Source organism: Saccopteryx leptura, chromosome 6 (assembly GCF_036850995.1).
Source record: "Saccopteryx leptura isolate mSacLep1 chromosome 6, mSacLep1_pri_phased_curated, whole genome shotgun sequence".
In the NCBI taxonomy this organism is placed as follows: Eukaryota; Metazoa; Chordata; class Mammalia; order Chiroptera; family Emballonuridae; genus Saccopteryx; species Saccopteryx leptura.
The window spans coordinates 8,597,657-8,611,848 of record NC_089508.1 but is presented as its reverse complement, the minus strand read 5'-3'; positions in this window follow the sequence as shown (position 1 = coordinate 8,611,848).

Here is a 14,192-nt window from a genome sequence, read left to right as displayed (position 1 = left end):
TGCTAGAGTGGCTCTGGTAGCGACAGAGCGACCCCCCGGAGGGGCAGAGCATTGCCCCGTGGTGGGCAGAGCGTCGCCCCCTGGTGGGCGTGCTGGGTGGATCCCGGTCGGGTGCATGCGGGAATCTGTCTGACTGTCTCTCCCCATTTCTAGCTTCAGAAAAATACAAAAAACAAAAAACAAAACAAAACAAAAATTCAAAAAAAAAAGAAATGACACCCCTTGTCTGCCCCTTGGCATTCATAGGCAATTGGGAAGTCTCAGGCAGGCCTCGCTGACCTTCTCTGACACCCCAGCTGCTCTTCTGCTAACTAGCACCCACCCCTGTGTGGAGAAACGATTCTTGTCTTGGCCCCACACTGCCATGTGGGGTTTTGTCTTTAGAAGAGTGTGTGTTGAGCGCCAGAGCCTTCCGGTGAAATGTAACAGTGGCATTTAGCTCATGAGGAGCTTGTCCTTCCCAGCCCTGAAAGTCATCCAAATACAGGTGTCACTTTTTCTCAGAAGCCTTCCCTGATCCCCTGGGCTGGTCTAGGAGCCTCTTCTCTGCACCCTGGCGCCGCCCTTATTTTGACCTTAGCACACTGCTTTGGATGCGGTTTGCTCTCGAGAACACCCCTGAGTGCAAGGAAGGACCGTGTCTTACTCAGCTGCGCAGGAGGCCCAAGAACATAGGTGGAGCTCAGTGAACGTGTGTTTGTTAGAGAATGATCCCTTGTCTTTTTCTAGAGCAGCCATTGCAAAGTACTACTAACCAAGTGGTCTATAACAGCAGACATTGATTGTCTGACGGTTCTGGAGGTGGGAAGTCTAAGGGCAGGGCGTCTACAGGGCTGGGCTCCCTCTGGAGGCTCTGGAGGATCTGTTCCAAGCCTGTCTCCCGGCCGCTGACAACTTCCTGGCTTGTAGCAGCTCAACGCCACTCTTCACGTGGTGTTCCCTGGGTGCGGGTTTGTACCAAAATGTCCCCTTTATATAAGGACTCCAGGCACACTGGTTAGGGCCTACCCCATCTACTATGACCTCACTTAACAAATAACACCTACAATGACCTTATTAACTAAGAAGACCACCTTTCTAGCTATTCAGAGAGTTAGGACTTTAACGTGAATTTTGGGAACACACAAACTCAACTCATAACAAGCCTTTAGGCTGGTCTCAAGGTTCCTTCCCTCAGACTGAACAAAGAGCTTGCAAGTTGCCTACCTCACTGTGGCCTCACAATACCCCTGAGCCAGAGAAACAGCTGGCGTGTTACAGAGACTCCTAGGCTCACAGCCAGGGCCTGCGAGCGGGTCTCCAGCCCCCAGAGCAGGACCTGGGCCTCCAGCAGTGGCCTGGCCAGCGTGTTCCCTCCGGGGCCTCCGGGACTGTTTTTCTCTCTCCTGCAGAATGGCCTCCCCGCACGCAGCAATCTGTCAGCCCCGCCCCTCCACCCCAAAGGCTGAGGTAAGGCTGAGCTCTGCCCTTGGCTCTTCTAGGTGGACTTTGAACCTTGGGAGGAGACAAATGGCTTGAAATCCACCCCCCCACCACCACCACCACCACCGCCACGAGGTCTTCCTTGAAGGGCAGTGTTTGCTGGCTTGACAGTTGCGGTCTTGGATTTGACCCAGGAACATAGGGAATCTTTGCAGAGATGACTTTGCAGGGGGAACGAAACACCGGCTGACGTGGTGATATTGCTTGGCTCCCCTCGGATTGTGTGAAGTTCTCATTAATTAATGAAACCCACCTACTAATGATGTTCCCCGTATTCATGCCGTGTCCTTTCTCAAACGGGCCATGGTTCCTATGTTGTAGGGATTGTGGCTACGGCATGACACATGCTGGGGCAGAAGACAGGGTGAGAATGAACGATAAAATAGGAGTTGTGCTTGAGAAGTGTGTGTGAGTGCGTGCTTGCGCGCGTGTGCGTGCTTGTGTGTGCACATACACTGCTTCCTACCTTTTTACAGGATAGTTTTAAGTAGATTTGATGCTTTGAGATTGTCCAGTGTTCTGTGTATGCCTTACTGTGTATTAAACCACCCCAACACTTACTGACGTAAGACAACAGCCGTTTAATTATATGCACACTTTTGTGGGTTAGATACTGGGACAGGAACGCAAGACAGCCAGTCTCTGCTTCACAATGGCTGGGCCTCAGCTCAACTATGGCTGCATTGCCGGGGCCTTGAACCTGGCTGTTGGCCCCGCTCCTTGATTCTTCTCCACGTGTGCTTGCTAGGACCAGATTGTCCTAGAGGGCATTTGCAGTCACATGCCTGATGGCCGGGCTGGGGCTGGGCATTTTGCTCTCGATACACACCTCTCCACGTGGCTGTCTTGGGCTTCCTTACAGCACGGTGTTCCGAGGGAAGGTGCACAGCATACCCTCTAGGAGTGTGTATTCCAAGGTTAGGTGGAAAGTCCGGGGCTCTGATTACCTAGATTCAGAACGCACACGGTGTCCTTTCTCCCACATGCTGTTTGTTGGCCAAGCAAACCACTCAGGCAAGTCCTGATTCAAGAGGAAGGGAAAAAAACTGTACCTTCGGATCAGAAGTTTGACAGAATGTGCCACATCTTTAACCTTTAAAGCTCATCCTGCCTGTGAGCTCTTACCCCAGCCCTTCTCCACGGGGCCCTGGAACTACTGTTCTTAACCACAGATCCAACCATGTCCACCCCCTTCCCCCCAACATAGCCATGTGTGTGCGTGTGCACACACCCACTTACAAACACACACTTCTTTCATTGCCACCGAAGAATACCTAAGCTTCTTGGAATGCACGATTCAGCAGATTCTTCATGGCCTGGCCTCTACTTACCTTTCTATTCCTCTCCCCTTGTGCCCCAGTCCCCATCCTAGTTAAGTTCCTTAGAAGTTCCGAAACCTCCTTGTCTTCCTCTGGGGTCTGTGTGCATCACCTTTGCAGCATCCCTGCCTCCCCGGCTGTTTCCTGTGGCTCTGTCATCCTCCATGGTAATTGTCCGTTCACGTAGCTGCTTCCCTTTCATTCAGCCAGATCCTTGCAGCCAGGAGTCATAGTTTTAAGGGTGTTGTCTTTGCCAAGGAGAGGCCACGGGCAGGGGGGCAAATTTTGTGAAAGGGGGAGGCATGCATGAATGAATGCAATGAGAACAGGCGGTGAATGTCGCTGAGAAATGGTTTCATACTGGAATTCCTGAACGGAAGCACATAAAGTATCGGCAGGAATTCCAGAGCTTAGAAATTGCTGAAAAGTTCCATCTCGGCTTCCGGGATCTTGGAGCCTTCCCTCACCCCCATGTTCGCTCTGCCTTCCTTCCGTTAGTTTGATGGACTGGTGGATGTTGCTTGGGGGAAAGATATTCTGTGGTGGAATATGTTTGGGAAGCCCAAGATTAAACAAAATTAAATTTGTCCCCTTTGACTATGGGAGTTACAGATGCGGGTGGGCACGGAGAATCTCCTCACAGAAAGTAGGGATGCCATGTTTCCCAAACTTATTTCATTCTGGAACTCATTTAGGGCCAGTGGGAAATGCAATTTTTTATTTTACTTCTCACTGTTGTTCTTCCCACCATCATTGTCAGGGCCTAGTCCTGCTGTTAGCCCCCGTTGACTAGGCAGGCAGATGGTGGACCACGTGGCCCTGGTCCTCAACTGTTGGCAAAGGGTGGGTCAATGGCCAAGAGGGACCAATAATATCCTCTTCTCCACAGCAGGTCACTGAGCTGGAAGGTCACATGGAATTGAGGTGGAGGCAGCCTTATTGGTCCATACACCACACGAGTGACCATGACAACTCTGTGGCATGTTCAAATGCCCTTTACAATGAGGAAGATGGGGCTCAGAGGAGTGAATGGCTTGCCTAGGATAAACCTGAGAGTCGGCGGTCTTTGAGTTCTGAGTGTGGGGTTCTAGCCACTACACCACTTCCCTCTGTGGGGCCCGAGTCCTTCTGTTATTCAAGAATGACATCAACCAGGGACAGGGAACCTTCTTTCACTGAGCACCCAGATATATCAGTTGTAAAGAATTGGCTCCTCACAAGTGCACAGGAAGCTGGTCTTATGGGACGTATATTATAGATGAAGGGACCCAACCCCGGAAACACACAGACCAGTGATGAGGTGGGCGAGGACGACACTCCATTCCTGGACAGCCTGGCTGTCTTTCCTGAGCGACGTACCTTGCCGTCCATCCAGAATGGCTCCGATGTCCATGAAGGGGCACACGGGCAGTGAGCCCGGCGAAGTGTGTCTTACGAGCGGGGGGTCCGGCCTCACCGTGGGGTTTGCTGTGCTGCTCGGGCTGCTTGCAGGGCCGCCTTCTGGGGGGAAGGATCAATGGCCAAATTGGTAGAGCCAGCGAGGCTTTTGCAATAAAAGCTTTTTATGCCTCTTGTTCAAAGCATTTAAGTGCCTTTTAGATCACAGATTGAACCATCGCCATTATAAAGTGGAACCTTTTAATACCAAAATACACTCCCAGAGTAAAATTCCATTATGGGGAAAAGCATTTCACGGCAATGGGCTAGATAATAATTCTCTCACGTGTAATAGGATGTATGAAATGTTTGATGATAAATAGAGCTTCTCAGCATTGTAATAAAGCGACTGATACTGTGGTGTGTGTGTGTGTGTGTGTGTGTGTGTGTGTGTGTGTGTGTGTGTGTGTGTTGTCTACACATAATAAGTTCCATCTCATTCCGGACACCAGTTTCTTTATCTGTAAACAGTGGGAATTGAACTTGATGGGTTCTGAGGTGCTTTCTGCTCTCAGATTATATGAAAAAGCTATTTTCCTACTCTCGGTTTCCATTTCCTCATCCTTAAGATGGGGTTTTTTGAACCAATCAGGAAACTTTCAGTTGCAAGTGAGAACTGGAAGTGGCTTAAGTAAAAGAGAAGAAATAATATATATATATATATATATATATATATATATATATATGGACTGTAATGTCTCGTGTAACTAAAAATTTCGGAAGTGCTCTAGGTTCAGGTACGGGTGCATCCAGCTGCTCCGGCCGTGTGACCAGGCTCGGCCGCGTGGTCAGTCGGGCTCCCCCTTCGGGGTCCCCTCCCTTCAGTCCAGGTTCTGTGCTCACTGCTGGGCAATGCCCGCAGAAGCAGAACTTCCTTCTCCCAGTATTTTCAACAAAAGCCCCTGGACTGAATCTCATTGGCTCAGTTGGATGGCACGTCTACCCCTTAACCAATCACTATGTTCAGTGTACAGACTACACCGATTGGCCAGACAGACCTGGGTCAGGTGCCCACTCTACAGCAGAGGCGGGAGTGGGGGAGAGCCCATTCCAGCTTAGAGTGGAAAGTTCTAGAGGATGGTTCCCGTGGAAGGATAGGGAGGAGTTGCTGAGGCCGGAAGGGGGAAAGGATGCAGGCCCAGGAAACAGGAGACGTCCGCTGGGGGTTGGAACCAGCTCTCGCTGGCCCTGAGGCTCGTCCAAACTGTAGAAGCTTAAGCATGATAAAATGCTTGGTGCTCGGGGCACTTCGGAGGTTATGAAGTCCAACCGGTTTTGCTTCAAAAGTTGCAGGAGGCTGAGGTTCAGAGGGGAGAAGTGACTTGCTCAAGGTCACTTGAATCTTTCCTAGCGGGCCTGCTGCCAGAGCTCAGGTCTCTTTCCCTCGGAGTCAGGCTCCTTGACCCTCCCCTCTGAACTGTGCAGCCAGGGAGGCCTCCTGGGCCGCACCGACCCAAGGGAGGCTCTTGGCAGTGTCTGAAGTGTCTGAAGAGGGCTTTGCTTTGTCACCTTGCTTTCCACTGACAACAGCCCTTGGCGCAGCCAGCTCGGGGTGTTTCACGTTGGCTGAAGCCTTCCCAGCTTCCTTATGCAGCTTTCAGACTATATGCTACGGATTCGCTTGGTCAAGTCATTTAACCTCTCCGGGCATCAGTTTCTCAGTCTGTAAATCTGCCCTTGTATCAAAGCCCTCTTCATTTCCTTCCTTCCTGCATGCATACCCCTGGGATCTCTTGTGTTCTAGAAGGCAATCTAATACACTCTTCCACGACCTGGGTATCCATGAAGGCTTGGAGACCACAGCAAGTGTTTGTCTTTTAACACAAATGAGTTCAAAGAGTACAATGTGGGCTCTCTAATGATGGGAATGTGTCAGGCAGTGAGGGATGGTCATATCCCTGGTTTCAGAGACGACACACCTGGATTCAAACCTGGACTCCTCCATGTGTGTGACCTTTTCAGACCTCTGTTTCCTTCTCTGGAGAGTGGGGACCTTGCAGGGTGGTTGTGCTCGGGCCAGAGCAGGCTCCAATCTGGAGAGGACCTGTAGCAGCAAGAGACATGCCCGACAATACCTGGGGATGGATAGAAAGTGTCAGCACAGCCTTATCTTTTAATCCCATTAAAAGGAATTAGGGCAGCCTCGTCGGCCAAGGCTGCTGTGGTGGGTTCTCTTGTGTCTCCAAAAAGATATGCCCAAGTCCTAAACCCTGTTCCTGTGACTATGACCTTATTTGGAAATAGCCTCTTGGCAGATGTAATCAAGCTAAAGATTTGGAGATGAGATCACTCTGGATGTAGGGTGGGCCGATAATTGGTGTTCTTGAACAAGAAAAGGGGAAGATTCGACGCACACAGGAAGAGCCCTGCGAAGACGGAGGCAGAGATCGGAGTGATGCAGCCAGAAGCCTGGGGCTCCCGGAAGCTGGAAGAGGCAGGAAGGAGCCTCCCCTAGAGCCTCTGGAGGGAGTGGGACCCTGCTGACACTTTGATTTTGGACTTCTGGCCTTGAGAACTGTGAAAGCAGAAACTTCTGTTGTTTTAAGTCACCGAGTTTGCGGTAATTCGTTGTGGCAGCCATGGGAAACTAAGACAGCTGCCAACCTAAATTGATGATAAAACAGAAACTTTGTGAGGCCTGTGGCGTTGACTCAAACTGCCTTTCCGACGATGAAGAAGTCTTATCTCTGTCTTACTCTCCCCTGCTTCCCCCTCCCCTCCATTCCTTCTCAGCACGAGCCCTATCTTTATGTTCAAGTCTGATTACCCATGGAAATTTTTCCTACTGAGCTGATTAATCACAACACTGAGTCATTCATATTGCACGTAGAAATTCCTGATCGTGCTTAAGAAAAGTCAGTAACCGACACGTACACATAAGCCAGAGCAATGATGAGTGATGTAGCTCACTCCGGATCATAAGGTGTGTGTGTCGTGTGTGAGGGGGTGGGATGCAGGAACGCATTTTTAATCATAGGTCGTTACTAATAAAAATATATATTAATACATTGTACTCATGTAGGCTTTGGTGAGCCAGCCCTCCCACCGTTCATTACTTCCTTCAGCAAGTAACTCGTTGGACGCTGCGCTCAGCACTGTGCAAGGTCTCTGCTCTTACAGACCTTCAGTCTAGTGCGGGAGACCAACAGCTGCATGGGCAACGAGGTCGGATGTTGAATTTGGTGATGAGTTGACTTTGGTTGAATTTAGTGGTGAGTGCTTTCAAAGGAAAAAGGCAGGGTCCTGAGAGAGGCGCTTGAAGGCAGTGGTTGAGTCCCAGCCCCGACACGCATTGTTAGCTGTGCACCTGAGACCAGCTGCTGACACTGTGGGGCCTCTGTGTCCTGGTTCCCTGGTTCTTGGACATAGCCTTTCCTTTTAGTCTTGGTCCTCTCTTTGGGTTTCAGCGGTCAGCCCGAGATGTGGATTGAGCTCCGCTAAGTTGGTAGGGCGCAAGCTCCCACCCAGCCTCCCCCACGGTGGGCAGCGGCGGTTGTCTTCGCCTGCCCCTGCCGGCCTTCCAGTGGTTTCGGTCTGGGGCTGCCTGAAGTCTTGCTCATGAGAACACAATCCACTAATCAGCCACGGTGTCAGGGGTGGTTAGACGGAGGGTTCAGGGCTGCCCCTGTCACTCCCTTCTTTCTGGGATCCCCTCCTCCCCAAACTCCAATGGCTCTGGCTGTTCACATCCCATCCTTCCGCTCCTCAGGCGAATAAGATTGCGGTGTTCTCGAGTTCGAACAGCCATGCGGGGAGTGTCCTCGCTGGAGAGTCAGATGGACATGGCTCCCCTGGAGTGTGTGGCTCTGGTCGGGGGGCAGTTTCGTATGATGGAAGCTCTGCCGCCATCACGACCGGAACGCTCTGACTTCTTTTCACTGTTCTCACGGATAATCCATTCTCGTTTCTAACGAGCTCACTGCATGCTGATGAGTCCCAAGTTTTCACCTCCGCCCTCTAAAATCTGCAGATTTGAGCGTGAAGATGGAGAACAGGGCCTCGAAGACTCAGAGGTGGGAACCGCGGAGGAGACACCGGGTGGAAGGTCCTGCAGCCGAGCTTTCAGCAAAGAGACGGAAGCGAGGGTAGGGCGGTCCCAGGGGCCGAGAGGGGACACGCTTTGAGGGGAAGAGAATGGGCACCGGGGTCAGAGAGGCTGGCAGGATTAGAACAGGGGTCATTGTCACTGGTAACACAGGCTCACTGGGGACCAGAGCAAGCAGGCTTTTGGTGGTACGAAGAAGGCAGGTGGCCCCTTGGAGAAGTTGAGGAGAGGGCCAAGGAGGAGAGGAAGAAGCAAAGACATAGACGGAGGTGAGGGTGCGGACGAGGGGCCGCCGCTGGAGGGGCTGTCGTCCACGAGATGGTGGCCTTTTGCAGTTTCTCAGAAACTGCTTTCGGGCCCCAGGTCTGCGCATGTGCCTTGCCCCCTGCCGGGGATGCGCCCCCGTCCTGTCTGCTGGAGGCACCTGCACTTGCCCTTCAGTACTCCACTCGGCCCCGCCTTACCCACCAGCCCGCTGGCCTGCTGGGTTAGGCCTCTCTCTTCTTTTTTAATTTTTTTCTCTTTTATTTCCTCCTCTGTCACAACTGTTGGGGCTTAGGAACCCCAGCAATGAACACTTTTGTCTCCTTCCCTTTGATTTTTTTTTTTTTTTTTGTATTTCTCTGAAGCTGGAAACGGGGAGAGACAGACAGACTCCTGCAGGCGCCTGACCAGGATCTACCCGGCACGCCCACCAGGGGGCGACGCTCTGCCCCTCTGGGGTGTCGCTCTGTTGTGACCAGAGCCACTCTAGCGCCTGGGGCAGAGGCCATGGAGCCATCCCCAGCGCCCGGGCCATCTTTGCTCTAATGGAGCCTCGGCTGCGGGAGGGGCAGAGAGAGACAGAGAGGAAGGAGAGGAGGAGGGGTGGAGAAGCAGATGGGCGCTTATCCTGTGTGCCCTGGCCAGGAATCGAACCCGAGTCCCCCGCACGCCAGGCCGACGCTCTACCACTGAGCCAACCGGCCAGGGCCCTCCCCTTTGATTTTTGAAGTAAATTGAAATACAGACATAGAATCAAACAGATGAATATCCGAATGTCAACTTTATCATCGATAAAGCCAGCTTGACCTACGGCCCAAGGGGCTCCTTAGACTTTGGTCCCAGATGGAAACTTGACTCCCCTGAGCGAGTGGTATACAGCCAGATGTGACGGGGGCCTCTGCCCCCCCACCCGTGAGCCTCAGCAGAGTGGCTGGGGTCCCAGAGGTGAGTCAGGAAGGCAGGCTGTTCCTGATCCTGGTGTTCCCACCCGTGGGAGCAGGAGCAGGCAGTCAGATGGGGGTGGGGGGAGAGACAGGCACTTGGCCCCATTCTGAGTTCCATCTCCCAGCCTTCCAATCAGACACGGTGCTTCTTATTTGAGAGGAGTGAGTGGGAGAAAGGCTGACGTTAATTTCTAATACTCCCCTGGGGTGTGGACAGGAATTATCCAATGGGAACTTGAGGGTAGAGACGCAATCCCTTCCCATTATGCAACAATCCCCATCCTATAAAGGTCGCTTTGTGTCCGTCTGCCCCAGTTGAGCGTGGCCTCTGAGACACCGCATTCTTGTCTGGCTCATCCCATCCTGAGAACCCAGCACCAGGCCTGGGACAAAGTAGGTGCTCAGTATACCACTGTTCAACAGTAAGCGAAGAAACTTCAAGGTAAAATAGTGGATGCATCGAAGGACTGTGCAATGTGTCCTAGATCCTTTTAAAGTTGCTTGACAGATGTTAAAGCACCTGGGGCCTGATCTCTAAGACCAATGGCAGTCAGAAGAAAGAATGATCAGGTCCACACATTAGCCTTTGGTTTATATTTTGATTCCCAAAGATAAATGTAACACCAGTTAAATCATGCTTCACGCCACTACCGCAGGTGTTAGCTTATGAAAATATTGGCTAAACCCAGCTCCCCGGTGTGAAAGGCAAATCCTGAGAAGCTCACACATCCCGGTGAATCATTTTTATTAATGGTCACTAATGGTCTGCCATCAAGCCACACCTGTTTGGCTCGTTTGCTTGAATTGAACATAATTTACCAACTTGCTGATTATTCATTCTCTCTCAAGGTGTTAGACAAAGACATCTATGTAGAAAAAGAGGGGAAAAAATGTCCACTCCTCTGGTTTTATTTATTTATTTATTTTAATTTTATTTTTTTTACAGGGACAGAGAGAGTCAGATAGAGGGATAGATAGGGACAGACAGACAGGAACAGAGAGAGATGAGAAGCATCAATCATCAGTTTTTTGTTGAGACACTGTAGTAGTTCATTGATTGCTTTCTCACATGTGCCATGACCGCGGGCCTTCAGCAGACCGAGTAACCCCCCTTGCTAGAGCCAGTGGCCTTGGGTCCAAGCTGGTGAGCTTTTTGCTCAAGCCAGATGAGCCCACACTCAAGCTGGCATTCCCGGGGTCTCGAACCTGGGTCCTTCTGCATCCCAGTCCGACGCTCTATCCACTGCGCCACCGCCTGGTCAGGCCACCCCTCTGGTTTTAATAGGCAGTGAGGAGTTGTCACGGCCTTGGAGTCAGACCGGCCTGGGTGTGAAGCCACATTCTGTCCCGGTGAAAGGCCCGTTTCTCACTGTTGGGTGACGATAGTCACGCCTGTGTTTCAGGGGTGGGAATGAGGATTACATGAGTCAGTGCCCTCCTGAGACCGCCTCTGCCAGAAGGGCAACATGTCTGCCTGCCTGTCCCTTTGCTATTTTCTAGGAATTCTGTCCATCTAGGTACCACTTTAAGGTACAGTTGCATCAGCATCAGACGTCCGGCCTCATAAGAGGTGCCCCCTGGACTGAGTGACAGAGGGGGCTCCTGGCTAGGTGGCAGCAAAGAGCTGGTGCGCAGGATGGACGGGTGGAGAGGAACCCCAAGGCTCTCAGGCAGTGGGCACGGGGACACTCGGAGGTGTAGGGGTTGGCTTACACGAGAACCACATGGCTCTGTGGCTCCAGGTGTGGCCGCCATGTATATTTGCTTGCTGGGCTGCCATAACTAAATGCCACAGGCTGGGCGACTCCAACAGCAGAAATTCATTTTCTCTGAGAGTCCAAGGCCATGGAGTTGGCAAGCCCGGTTTCTCCTGAGGCCTGAGGCCTGTGTCTTCACACGGTCCTCCCTCCGTGGGCATCCGTGTCCTCGTTTCTTCTTGTGAGGACACCGGAGTGGATTAAGGTCCACCCAAATAGCTTCATTTCAGCCTAATCCCCTCCGTAATGACTTGTCGGCAGTACAGTCACATTCCGAGGCCCTGGGGTCAGGACTTCAACATATCAACTTTGAACTTGTGGGAGCACGGTTCCGCCCATCCCACATGGGAGCAGAGCAAGCAGCCCAGAGCCTGGGAGAAGGGGCGAGACCCCAAGTCTGTTGCATCAGGCGTGTCCCACGTGAGGTTCTATCAGGGCCACTGTCCGGGATTGGCCTTGGGCTGGGGCAGGGGCAGGGTACACACGGGGCTTTTGTCAGAGATGCCTTGGCCCACTCACCCTTTCGCCTCCCTCTTTCTTCTCGCCTTCCCCCGCCCCGTCTTGGCCGGGAGGGCAGTCTGCTGACACTTCTGCGGTGCTTGGCCCTTTGCCTTCAAGATCTTGACTTTCGATTCTCAAAAGCCCAGGCTTTTGACTCACAAATCTTCCCTGAAATATATTGCTTCTGCTATGAGTTTCCAAAGCGCACTTTACAATTTGCACACTGAGATGTGCCATCTTTGTTCCCGGGGTCACGTCCTTGTGGCCTCCCTCCTCGGAGGCAGGGAGCCGGAAGCACGTCCCTGTGGCCCGGACTGGGGAGAAGCCACCGGCCACAGAGAAACTGGTGGGGGAAGCAGAGGGGTATGCGGGCTTACTGACAAAATAGAGATCCCTGCACTCCGTCTTCTCAGACCCTGTCTCACTACTCCTGAGCTCGGCTCTGGTCTCAACCATCAGATCCCAGGTTTCTGAAGATTGGGGGCAGTGTGCTATAAATCCCATATATATATATATATATATATATATATATATATTTTTTTTTTTTTTTTTTTTTTTTTTGTATTTTTCTGAAGCTGGAAACAGGGAGGCAGTCAGACAGACTCCCGCATGCGCCCGACTGGGATCCACCTGGCACGCCCACCAGGGGGCGATGCTCTGCCCATCTGGGGCTTTGCTCTGCTGCAACCAGAGCCATTCTAGTGCCTGAGGCAGAAGCCACAGAGCCATCCTCAGTGCCCGTTCCAAATTTGCTCCCGTGGAGCCTTGACTGCGGGAGGGGAAGAGAGAGACAGAGAGGAAGGAGAGGGGGAGGGGTGGAGAAGCAGATGGGCGCTTTTCCTGTGTGCCCTGGGTGGGAATTGAACCCGGGACTGCTGCACGCCAGGCTGACGCTCCACCACTGAGCCAACCAGCCAGGGCCTAAATCCCATATATTTTTTTTAACGTCAAGGCAGAGCATAGCACTGGCATAGGACAGCCGAGTTCAAATCCTGGCTCCCCCGCTTATTAGCTTATGACTTTGGGCAAGTTGCCAACGTTCTCCAAGACTCGATTTCCTCACCTGTAACATGGGTTAATAATAGTGTGTACCTTGCTGAATTGCTGGGAAGACTGGCTGTGATGCTCAATATAAAGTGCTTAGGACCATGCCTGGCATGTGAGAACTGCTAAAATATGTCGATGGTTATTATTTAAAAGTATTTTCCTATAGATTGATAGGCTACGGGTTTAGTTAAAGCCAGGTGGTGGTGATGGTGATGATGCGTGAAGAAAAAAAGGGGGAAATGCATTTTCCACGCAGTGACTATATTTGGCAACAAGTCTCTCCAATTCTCTTGCGATAAAAGGATTTTGTTTTGCTCAGAACCCCTTTGAGTCTCATAATAATGCTTATATATAGTGCCTTTTGTCCCAGAATCTTGGAGCAGCCCTGAAATCAAAACACAACAGGAGCTGGATGGTGGCAAAAATAAAAGCAACAATTTGCTTTTGTTTTTGGAAGAGCCTGCCTTCCTTTCCTCATTTGCAACTTGGCAGCTGCGTGTGAACATGTACGTATATGTGACCCGAGTCTGCGGCAGAGCTCTGACAATGAATGATGACAGCTGCCCGCAGCTTGGCTCCAGGAGACGGACTGACACAAGAGGGGACCTCGTGGTGCTCAGAGGGAGGAGAACGGGAGAGGGACGGGCAGCAGCAGGAGGAAACCACCTTCCCGAGAGCCTGCTAGGGGCCCCAAACTTTGCACATGCTGTCTCATTTAATCCCAAACGCTACCAAACACGTGCACATGACGAGGAGGCTCAGCGAGGCTACCCATTTCTACAAAGTCGCACAGCAGGTCAGTGGCGGCAGGAGGCTCCAGGCGAAGGTCCTGTCTCACCCGTAAAACCCAAGCACTGCTTACATCACCACTTCGTTTGTCTCTTCTCCCTGAGAACGTTCGTTTTCGCTTTCAACAACGTGTGGAGTGGGAGGAAGGAGGAAAGGGTCTGTCGCTCGGGAGTTTGGGAGTCAGACCCAGTGTGCGTCCTGGGGCGCGGAAGGCAGAAGAAGAGGGGTGAGAGCTGGAGTGAAGTTCTAACGAAACAAACGCCAGGCATCCCAGAATTTCATCAGATCCAGGAGCCCATCGGGGTGAGATGCCCCAGTGTTTTATGTGTTACTGATAAGGAAGAAATAAAATCGCTGATAATTATCACCAGGCACTGATTGCAAGACACATCTGAATTTTAGAGACATTACAAGGTGAAAAGCTTGCGTGCTAGAATTGATGAGAGATGTCATTTATCAGGGACAGCTCCTCTTCTGTAGTAGTTGACCACGGGGCACAGTGACCAGTGTAGGTGTTTCAAGCGCAAAGGGATTTAACACAGAGAGTGGAGGACCTACAAGCTGCGGCCGGGCCGGGCCGGCAGGAACCCACCCGCTGGAGCTCGCA